Here is an 11,093-nt window from a genome sequence, read left to right as displayed (position 1 = left end):
ATTTTACCATCATATTTACAGTAATAATATATATTGCTCACATATATCGCGCGTCATGTCCTTTGGTTGTTGTTTGATGGTTGTCACATTAACAATTCCAGCACAAAATGTAAATGAACAGCATTTTATTTGTTGTGTTGTTGGGTTGCTGTCTCATTGATGTTGTCTACTCAATATCTCATTTTTCATAGGTACTCTATTGTAATAGCTTCATGTCAGTATGAGCCTGACAGTTCTTTACACGGGAATTTAGTAAAATAAACAAGAAATGTTCCTAGCACATTTCTTTTATTATTAATCAATATATGTAATGATTTGATTGTATCATATAAAAAGAAGGACTATATACATTTCAATAACATTTAATCTTATTCATATATCAAATCCATGTTATTTAAACTAAATGCACAAATTTAACGATTTTTACTTAAGTAAAGACGATCGATAAATACTTAAATTAATCATCTTTTTCATTTTTTAAAATGCACGTTAGAAGGTTAAATACTTTAAATTATCAGCCCAATAAATTATATTTTTTATGAAAACGTTAGAACACATAAGTGGATTGAGCCAAAGTCATCAACCTATTTGTAATCATTAAAATTATTTTAATTTTGAGTGACTTTTTCATTTATCTTAGGAGGTAAACTCCATTCTTAAATTTAAAATTGTATATATCTTTGGAATAGACTATTATCATATTACCAACTTTTGACTGTGGAGTATATAATTTTTAAACAGGTTACCAACACTGTGGTTGGACATTCTGGTACTCGGTCATGTAGGAGCAATAAAAAGAAGTAAAATCAGGCTTACAATTGGTACAATTTGAATCAAATATTTTTTTCAGATGATTTCTTTGTGTATAAAAAACAGTTAACTGTCCTCTAACTTGCACCAATTGTAAGCTTGAATTTACTTCTTTGAGTTGTCCTATCAAAGAAGGTTACGTGTCGACAAATTATATGCTCACGAGTCAAAAGTGGGTAATAAGAAAATAGTCTATTGAATGATTGAAAATGCATGCACAGATGTAGATGCTGACCATAACAAGATACTTGTTCCTATTCCATAACTCCCATGGTTGTCTGTTAGAGCATACATCTTTAATATTTGAGATGATATCAGTATGCTAAATTACATTCTCTTTTGTCTAAAACATCTTTCAAAAGTAATTGATTTGATTTGATTTTTTGTGTTTTAACGCCACTTTTAAGCACCGCTTTTGGGCTATTTCGTGGCGGTCAGTTTTTTTTGGTGGAGGAAGCCGGAGTACCCGGAGAAAACCACCGACCTTCGATAGGAAACTGACAATCCTAGTCAATTAAGATTGGAGTCGAGTGCACCCGCACGAGCGGGGTTCGAACTCACAACCTCAGTGTTGACTGGCTAGTGATTACAGTAGTAACTACTTAGACCACTCGGCCACCGAGGCCCCCTAAAAGTAATTGAAAAACTACGTAATCATTAAACAAATAATACAATGTTCCTAAACCTTTGAAGTATAATTAAAAAAAGTTTGTAAAAATAGAAATATATAAAAAGAAATCTTTAAAATAAAATCATTTCAATAAAACATGCATTTACAAACTAAAATACATTATCATAATCATGCATACTATAACTTTGTTCCCTTTTTTGAAGAACAATCTGTAGTATCTACAAAGATATTGGGATAATACATAAATACAAATAATTATACATAACTTCAGTCTACTCTTCTAGATACATTACAGATAAAAAAAAAATGTATATAATGATTAGCACTGAAATATGATCATAATGTTTGTTTAAATCAATACCTACATTTATGACTTGGTAAAATATCTAGTAAAGTGATGTGTTTTTAAAAATTCTTCAGGTTATAGTTAATAAAGACCATTCACACAAACAGATTTGAAGGAGGAAGATTTCTTTCTTCAAGACCCACCATTTTAAAACAAATTCAAAACTTACTGATCCAAAATGTTAGTTTAGAGTAAAATAAGAAAAGCACAGAAAAATTATGCATTACATATTTCATTGAAATCCATTTAATATGTTGATACAAAGAAATGCAATGTTTTTTGATGGAAAATGAAATTATCATTCACATCATTCAGATCAAAACCCAGAACAGAAAGAACAAAATTGTACATGTTTTATATTCTAAAACATTTCCTAGAAGTTTCCAGTGAAGTTAATCTCCAGCATTTGGACTTTCTGATATCAGTTGGATGTCCTCTCATAGCTAAAATAAATCAAATAAACATTGAAATGTCAATGTATTTCCTCGCAAAAAATAAACAATCTTTCTTATGCAAGAAAATAAATGATTAAAGGTACACTTTGGGATAATTTAATAAAGGCTCCCTGAGAATTTCATTTAAATATGTTCCATAATTGTGGAGATTAGGATAAGAAAAATGGACAAATGAGTGGACAGAAGGATCATTAATTTAACAAGGCTTATAAGTTTATTAATTGAATTTTTAAAATTCTAAAAATCTTAAACACTTATTTGAATCATTTTCAAATTATGAGGTATAATAGAAAGATTGCACTTGAATATATATATAGATATATATATAATTCGTCTCAGATTAAGCCAAACAATGTTATATCATCAAATCTGCTTGAGCAAATTTTTGTTCTTCACTCGGAGGGATTCGAACCTTTGCGTCTGTGAAATCGTGGCAACACCGCCTGCACAACGTCCATTGACATTATAAAACATTTATAAAAGTATTGAAAAATAATACTGAACTTCAATATTAACGCACATTCAAAAACGGGAAAACTGACACAATCAACCGCTATTAATCAACGGAACAAGTGAAAAATAACTGCCGTATTCCTTATTTGGTACAGTCAATTAAAGATTAGAATTTAATGATTCTTTTCGATCATTATTAAAAATGCTTAGTTAAGAAAACCCGCCAATTAGGATGATCATTGGTTGTCTACTACCAAGGGAAGGAGTTCATGTGGTTGACCACAGTGAATGTTTGATGGACTTTTGTGGTGATATGCACATTTAGTTTATAATCACATTGAAAGCTACAAAATCAGGAACGGTTAGCTGATTCCCGGTATTCTATACCCTGACGGAGCACATCTCATTCAGAAAGGAACATCAATACTAATACACATGAATGATATTACACCCATACTTACATACACAGAAAAGGCCGAGAAAAATCAATCTCCTTTTATTAACATTATTGCAATAGAAAGTCAAAGAGACAAACAACAAGAAAAATTCATTAGGAACGTCCGTCTGTAGACGTTATCGAGGACATATCCATGTGAAGTAAGACAAAGCTAATCGAGGGATTAAAGGGGATTGATATAATGGTTCCTACTGATCTTAGTCAACCTATTCTCTCACATCTACTCAGTAACATTAATTTCAAATGAAAGGAGGCAATCGTAACTGAAAATAAAAAAAGAGTAGATCCAGATACCGAAATTTATCAACCCCTTCCGGATCAACCCCCAGTCATAAACCCTGAACCAGAGGCTATTCGGATAAACAACATGTGTAACGCGTTCGTCTGTATGTTCCATTAATGCTTAACGTGTTTACAAAGTACTTTTACCCAACTTCTGCTGATGAATACTGGAGAGAAGCAGAAAACACAAAGACGGAGTTACACTTAAAATTGGTACAACCAGTCTAATACCGATGTTAACTCTTCTATTCTTCATTCTGGAATTCGAAAGAATAGTTTATCCGTAGAGATAAACAAGGGAGTCAGATCAGACGATTTCAACAACATTGATATTGTGCCTTCTTCTCTGCGGCGACATATAATTGACGGTTAGTATGTAATTATTGCTGCCTTTCTTATTCCTAATTATGAATGCCCATAATCTCATTCCGTAATTGCTGTCACAATTACTAAGATATTATTAAGCTAAAGGAGATTAAATTAAACGTGATATAGTGACTTATTCACCCTCGTAGCGGCCGGGATTGAGATCAGTACGTGTAAATTTTGTCACGTGCGACCACACTACCGACCTCTGTCTGCTGCACCTGAGAAACAAAATCCTAAAGAAGTTAACAGTGTAAGCAATGATGATCGTAGGGATAAGTACAGCCACCCAAAATAAATTCAAGACGATAAAGAGATTTGCATCAATTCTAATAGAAATAGCGGGTGTACCAAACGCACTTGTTCTTTCTTACATGTTAGCACGAACTGCTTTTCGCCAAGACATTTACAGCCTCTTTGTGGGAAACGCTAATCAGCAATAGCTTCATTAAAAAATCAGACACGAATGAATAAGAGGCTATATTACCTGCGAGCAAAATAGAAAGAATTTGCGAATTTTTTAATTCCATACTTCGAAAGTCAACATATACGAACATTTTAACTTTGCCTCATGTGTTATTGTGCCAGGTAGATCTTTTGTTTCAAATCTTATAAAATTATGTTAAAGAACTGCATTTCTATATAAATTTTAGTAAGGAATGTCGAGTTGACTTAGAACTTCGGCTCCAATTTCTACATCACTGGGACAGAATAAACATTTTATATGACTTTAATTACACTTCTAACTTCGATTTGCAACTATACACCGAGGCGTCTTCCGCAATTGGGTACGGAGGTCATTATGAAGGAAAATTCTTTTACTCGACTTGTCCAAAATAAAGTTCTACTTTAAACAATAAATCTTTATCAATCGCATTTCTAGAACTATATCTAATAGAAGAGTAGCTGGTCTTTTTGGGGGTAAAAGTTGGAAATGCAAGAAACTGTCTTTCATTGTGACAATAAATCCATTTAAGCATTTGTGACAAAAGGAATTTCAGAAAGTATCGAGATAATGAAGCTTATGCAAAAGTTAACATTGTGCGAATGTGCAAACAATTTCCAATTTACTGCAAAACATATTAAGGGTCGTAAACATTACATTAGTTACGCTTATGTGAATTCGGGATATCATTATCCCTTAGAAACGTCTTCATTTGAGTTTTTACCAAGACTCACTCTGATTTTAAAATTTGTTAAGCGCATACAAGGTTCACAAACTAGAACTAGGTTGCCAATTACTTTTCAAATTTTACAGCAAATTGCATGAGATTAAAAAAGTGCGTGTATAACAAGTATATTGATTGTTTAAACATGTTTAAAGAAACAACTTAAATAGTTGCGTTTATTGCTTTTTGGAGATTTGGAGACTTAACGCCATGCATGCCGATAAATTTGATCATTTAACTAGCCTGTGTGCATATCTGCTTTTACTTTTAAGATTGATCATGCTATTTTCAGACTTAAAGAGTCTACAACTGATCAATACCAGAAAGGAATAGATATAAATTCTTTGAAATAATAACTATATTTTTTCTTTCTTTTCGGCAGGGAGAAATATAGGTATTAGAGATTCAGAATTTGGAATTGGGTTTCCATTTGAATCGTTTTTATTACAATTCAGAAAGAGGCTTAACTACACATTTTTTTTCTAGGTAAATTGCAGAATGTTTTAGAACTTTGCAATTATGATCTTAACTTGTATAATGGTATTTCTATCAGATCAGGTTCCTTTGGGGCACTCAACTGATTCTCATCTGGGTCTTTGGACATTAATAAAACACTATTGTCTGGATCTATCAATCAAATTGCATTTATTTTCTACGAATTCAATTGTCTTATCACCACCGTCAGTTCAACTCGTTCGGCAGCAATGCTGCGCTGTCTGGAACATTAGGGGCCATGATGTGGTCCTTCGAATTGACGGACGTGTCACAGCCTTTGACGTTTGCTTCTCATTAATGCTAATAAAATGTTAAGACAAGGAATGGTCAAAATTTATACATAGCTGAGATGATTGGGCCAAAAATATTTGTATTTTCATAAACGCATAAATATATATATTGAATGCAATTTGTTTTTAACAAACTTCCTATTAACATTGATTAATAACTACTTCTTAATCTTAAATTTCTTTTCAAATCTTTTGTAAGTATGCCAATTAGATATATCTAAATAGATAACTGCTTCTACAGTTTTAACACACACACACAGATAATGTTCGTTACAGATTATATATTTGTTGCAATAGAAACTATTTTTTATTAGTATTTTGATAGGCACGTGAAATAGTAAGATAGAGAGATTCTGGGTTATCAAGCTGTTCTGCATCTTATTATAGAGTATCAAATGCACATGGAATCTTAGGTCATTCAAGGTCTTTCACCTCTGAACAAAAACTTTGTAAAAAAAATCCTACACCACATACACTCCATGTTACAGGCAACTAAATGGTCCTGTATATTTTAATTATGTGTATGAAACTTAGGGATTCAAATTGTTTGCAAAACAAGTTTAGTGTTTTAATGTCTAGCCTACATGTATATTTAATGTGTAAAATGAGTTTGCAGTATGCTTATGTGGTTCAAACTTAGATTTACTAGGAACTTTTATCATAGTCAATGTAACAAATGAAAGAAATGTAAATAATACTTGTAAGTTAAGTAACGTTAACTGTACAAATTTGGATAAGTGTTTATCACCTGAAGATTTGTCATTTTTTTCTTCTATTAATATAATTTTTAATGATACAAAAGAGGTTATTACTGATACTGAGTGTTATTTAGAAAAAAAGTAGAACACAGTTACAGGAAACTGGTAATACAAATAAAATTAATGATCATCAGAAAATGAAAGGTATAAAAAAACCGTTTCTAAATATTCAACATTTACTGCCAAAATTAAATGAAATGAAATACAATTTTGCAAAAATTAAAGATTAGGTATAACCACACGTACTAGGTATGTATGCAACATTTCTATCATCCGAAAATATCTCTTCACGTCAAAAGAGCTAGATATTTAAGGTTTTACATTTGAAAGAAAAGTCCAGAACACAAATAAAAGTTGGTGTTTGGACTGTTTGTTTTTCCGACAGTATAAAATACATTATACGACGTTAATGTGTTTCTGAAAATTTTACGTGGTTTGAGAATTTCAAAAGGCATATCATTTATGTATAGACCTCCAAATAGTATTACTTCTTGGTATAACTTCTTTGAAAATAGAATAGAAAAGGCTTGTTTTTATAATTACATTATACTTTCAGCCGGTGATTTTGTTATAGATTTTCTGCAGACTTTACACAAGAAATGGAAATGTATTCTGTCGGTTTATAATGTTTTTCAATAATTCAATGAACCAGCGAGGGTTACAAAAGACAGTGTCACACTTATAGGTCATTTGTATTTTACAAATCCCGAGAAAATACAGATGAAAAGTTCCAGGAGATCATTACCCTGTAAATTTTACTATTAAAACACCTGTTATTCAAACACCAGTAGATAATATAAAGAAAAGAAGATGTGGTATGATTGCCAATGAGACAACTCTCCACAAGAGACCAAATGACATAGAAGTTAGCAACTATAGGTCACCGTACAGCCTTCAACAATGAGCAAACCCATTCCGCATAGTCAGCTATAAAAGGCCCCGACATGAAAAAGTAAAACAATTCAGACCAGATAACTAACGGCCTGATGTATATACTAAACAATGAACGAAAAACAAATATGATATATAGCAACAAACGACAACCACTGAATTACAGGCTCCTGACTTGAGACAGGCACATACAGAATGTGGCGGGGTTAAACATGTTTGCTTGCGCGCCAACAATCCCCTCCCCCTAACCTGGGACAGTGGTGTAACAGAACAACATAAGAACAAACTATAAAAACCAGTTAAAAAGTCATAACTCATCAGATCGAGATAAACAGATCACAATTAGATATTGGGACTTCAATATATTTAATCAAGAAAAATATATAGAAGATTTATAGGCTAAACTTTTTAATGAAATACTTTGTTTTGATGATTCTGATCATGCATTGGATGCATAGTACTCTGAATCATCAATAGTTTTAAATAAACATGCCCCTATAATAAAGAAAAGTGTAAAGAAAAAGTCTCAGCCGAATTTGTTAAATCAGGATAGTTTTCAATATCACAAACTAGCCAAAACATTTACTAAATTTTATCAGCGGTACAAGGACATCATTCGTAAATATAATTCAACATGCAGACATTTTATACGTTCAGGTATTTCACATCCAATCTTTTATAAATCAGTATAGTTTTCGATAATAATGTAATAATCTTTACAAAGCACAAAAATGTCGGCATTCACCTCAAAAGCTAACCAAATCTTTACACAGACTTAATAAGAAGGGATGTAGCTACGATACTGTTGTCAGGTCATTTAAAGATGGCATATTTTGGTATTAATATTGATTCACTCAAAGGGTCTTTGCATCGGAAATAAACACATTTATTCTCAAACCAGTTGTTGGCATGATACGGGTTATGTTCTTCTCATATATTTTTTGATGGTTTGATACTAAACCCATGACGGGAGTGATTGTGCTTGATTTTAATATGATGAAGACACAATCTTTCAATCAGTTTAATTGAAATCTGGAGCTAACATGTCAGTACTTGCTAGTAGTCCTTTGTTAATTTATATATCATTGTCATTTTGCTTAGTTTCTTTTGTTACCTATTCTGACATCGGACTATGACTTCTTTTAAACTTACTTTTACTGTGCGTATTGCTGTGTGTTTGTTTTTTCTACATTGGCTAGAGGAATAGGAGGAGGGTTAAGATCTCAATAAACATGTTTAACTCCGCCGCATTTTTGCGCCTGTCCCAAGTCAGGAGCCTCTGGCCTTTGTTAGTCTTGTATGATTTTTTCACTGAACTAGCACACATTTTTGTTTAGGAGCCATCTAAAGCCCGCCTCCTGGTGCGGGATTTTCTCGCTGTGTTGAAGACCCATTGGTGGCCTTCGGCTGTTTTCTGCTCTTTGGTCGGGTTGTTGTCTCTTTGACACATTCCCAATTTCCATTCTCAATTTTATATAAATCAACTGCGTGCTAAGTGAAACTTTTATCATAAAAAGAATGATTTTTAAAAACTGCACGTTATATAGAAACAAGCTATCCGCCCATATCAATACATGTAAGACTGAATATTTCTCCAAGGCTGTAATTCTCATTCAAATGCTATTAAAATCTGGAAACATCTCAAAGCTTTAAATGCAGAGTCAAAATGCACAATAGTAACTGTTACTTTTGAATGATCTGAGGATACAAGTTTGTGAACACTTGAGCCTTTTTGTACTGTAGCTGAATCAATTACCGGTATTTCTAACCCAAAATCAATTTTCTAATCACATATGTTAAAAGAGTTTATAGAAAGAAAAGTTAGCGACTATTTTAAATGTTATTGTTTATCTCTAATAAAAGTTGTTGGTGGACTATCAAAAATTAAAATTAATAAATCTAAAGATTTTGATGATGTTAATCCTAAAATTCTTAAAGTATGTGCTCGAATAATTTTTGAATCTGTTGCGTATATTTTTAATTTGAGTCTTTGCGCAGATATATTTAAACCGACCTTTAAATGTGCAAGAGTATCACTAATCCATAACAGTGACGACGTAAAAGATATGAACAACTATAGACGAATATATGTTCTTCCAATTTTATCAAAGATTTTTTAAAACGATTATTTATTCTCAAAAAAACAAATATTTGAAAGATTTTGATTGGATTTATAAGTACTAGTCTGTGTTTCAACACGGCCGTTTTTGTCAGTCAGCTCTACGAAAATTGTGGAAGAACTGTTAATTAACATGGACCAAGAAATTTACACTGGAGTTGTATTCTTAGATTTTGAAATAGCTTTTGATAAGGTAAATCACGCAATTTTATTATCAAAATTGGAAATCTATATATAAGTTTGATACTCTTTCTTTTAACTGGTTTAAATCATATTTATTACCCAGGCCTCAAAACTAAAAATATACAAACATATATCTTCAGGGAAAGAAGTAAAATTTTGTGTACCGCTGGGCAGTCTTGTAGGCCCTCTATTATTTATTTTATATATTATTGATATTCAATTTCAAATGATCATACAAAGCCTGGTTTGTATGCGGATGACATAACACTTAAATATTCCTCAAATTCAGTTAATATTATATATGTCATACACACACAAGCTTAATGACGAGATGTGAACTTTTGAAATATGGTGTGAAAATATTGATATGATTTTAAATCTAAAAAATCCAAATGTATGTTAGTTGGATCAATAAAAAGCTTCAAAGCTAACAACAAACATAAGGATAGAATACAAAGGATTTTTTTTACAAAATGTTATCAGTGAAAATTACTAGGCATTGTAATCGATGATTGTCTTTCGTGCAATCAACGGATAAACAAGGTATGTACTGTAATTTCAACTAGAATCGGTTTTTCTTAATCGATTGAAGCATTTTATTCTACAAAAAGGTTTATGTTTATTTTATAACGGATATGTACTTCGTCTCTTTGATTGTTGCTGTACAACATGGACAAACACAAGTGATTCAAATATGGAAAACCTGTTTAAATTAGAAAAAAAGGGCAATCAGGATAATTCTTAATAAAGCATATTTCACTTAGTTCAAAACTTTATTCAAACAATTAGGATGGTTAACTTTTCAAAAATAAAAATCTTATATCACAAAGGAGAATTAATGTAAAAATATGCCAATAGTAATCCACCTGATTATCTGTGTCGATTATTTAAGAATAACCAAATTGTCAATTCAAGATATTCTTTACGTATATCAGACAATAATTGTATTTTCATACTACGTCCACGACGAAAATTTATGAAAAAGACGTTTCAACTTTCCGGTACTTTTCTTTGGAACAGAATTCCTGTAGAAATGAAAAAAATATTAAAAAGATAGAACAATTCAAACAAATATATCATAATTTCTTGTTTTTAGAAAAAATAGCTAATTACATTTATCAGATTAATATACAACATGTGAACCAATTAAATAATTATCACATGCATTTATCTGTAGTCTAAAATCCATATATATGTCTTGTACACCATTAAGGAAATATGTTTATGAAACGCAATACCTAATTTTTAGGTTTTTTCTATTTGTTTATACAGTTAGATTAATGTATATGTATATATCATATTATATTTTGAGTTATTCAGAGGGCCTCAGGGAAGATTAGTACTGTACTAACTGATGTTACCCTCTTTAAATAAAGTATTTAGTATCA

This window comes from Mytilus californianus, unplaced genomic scaffold (assembly GCF_021869535.1).
Source record: "Mytilus californianus isolate M0D057914Y unplaced genomic scaffold, xbMytCali1.0.p SCAF_8, whole genome shotgun sequence".
In the NCBI taxonomy this organism is placed as follows: Eukaryota; Metazoa; Mollusca; class Bivalvia; order Mytilida; family Mytilidae; genus Mytilus; species Mytilus californianus.
Note: the sequence above shows the minus strand (reverse complement) of the source record.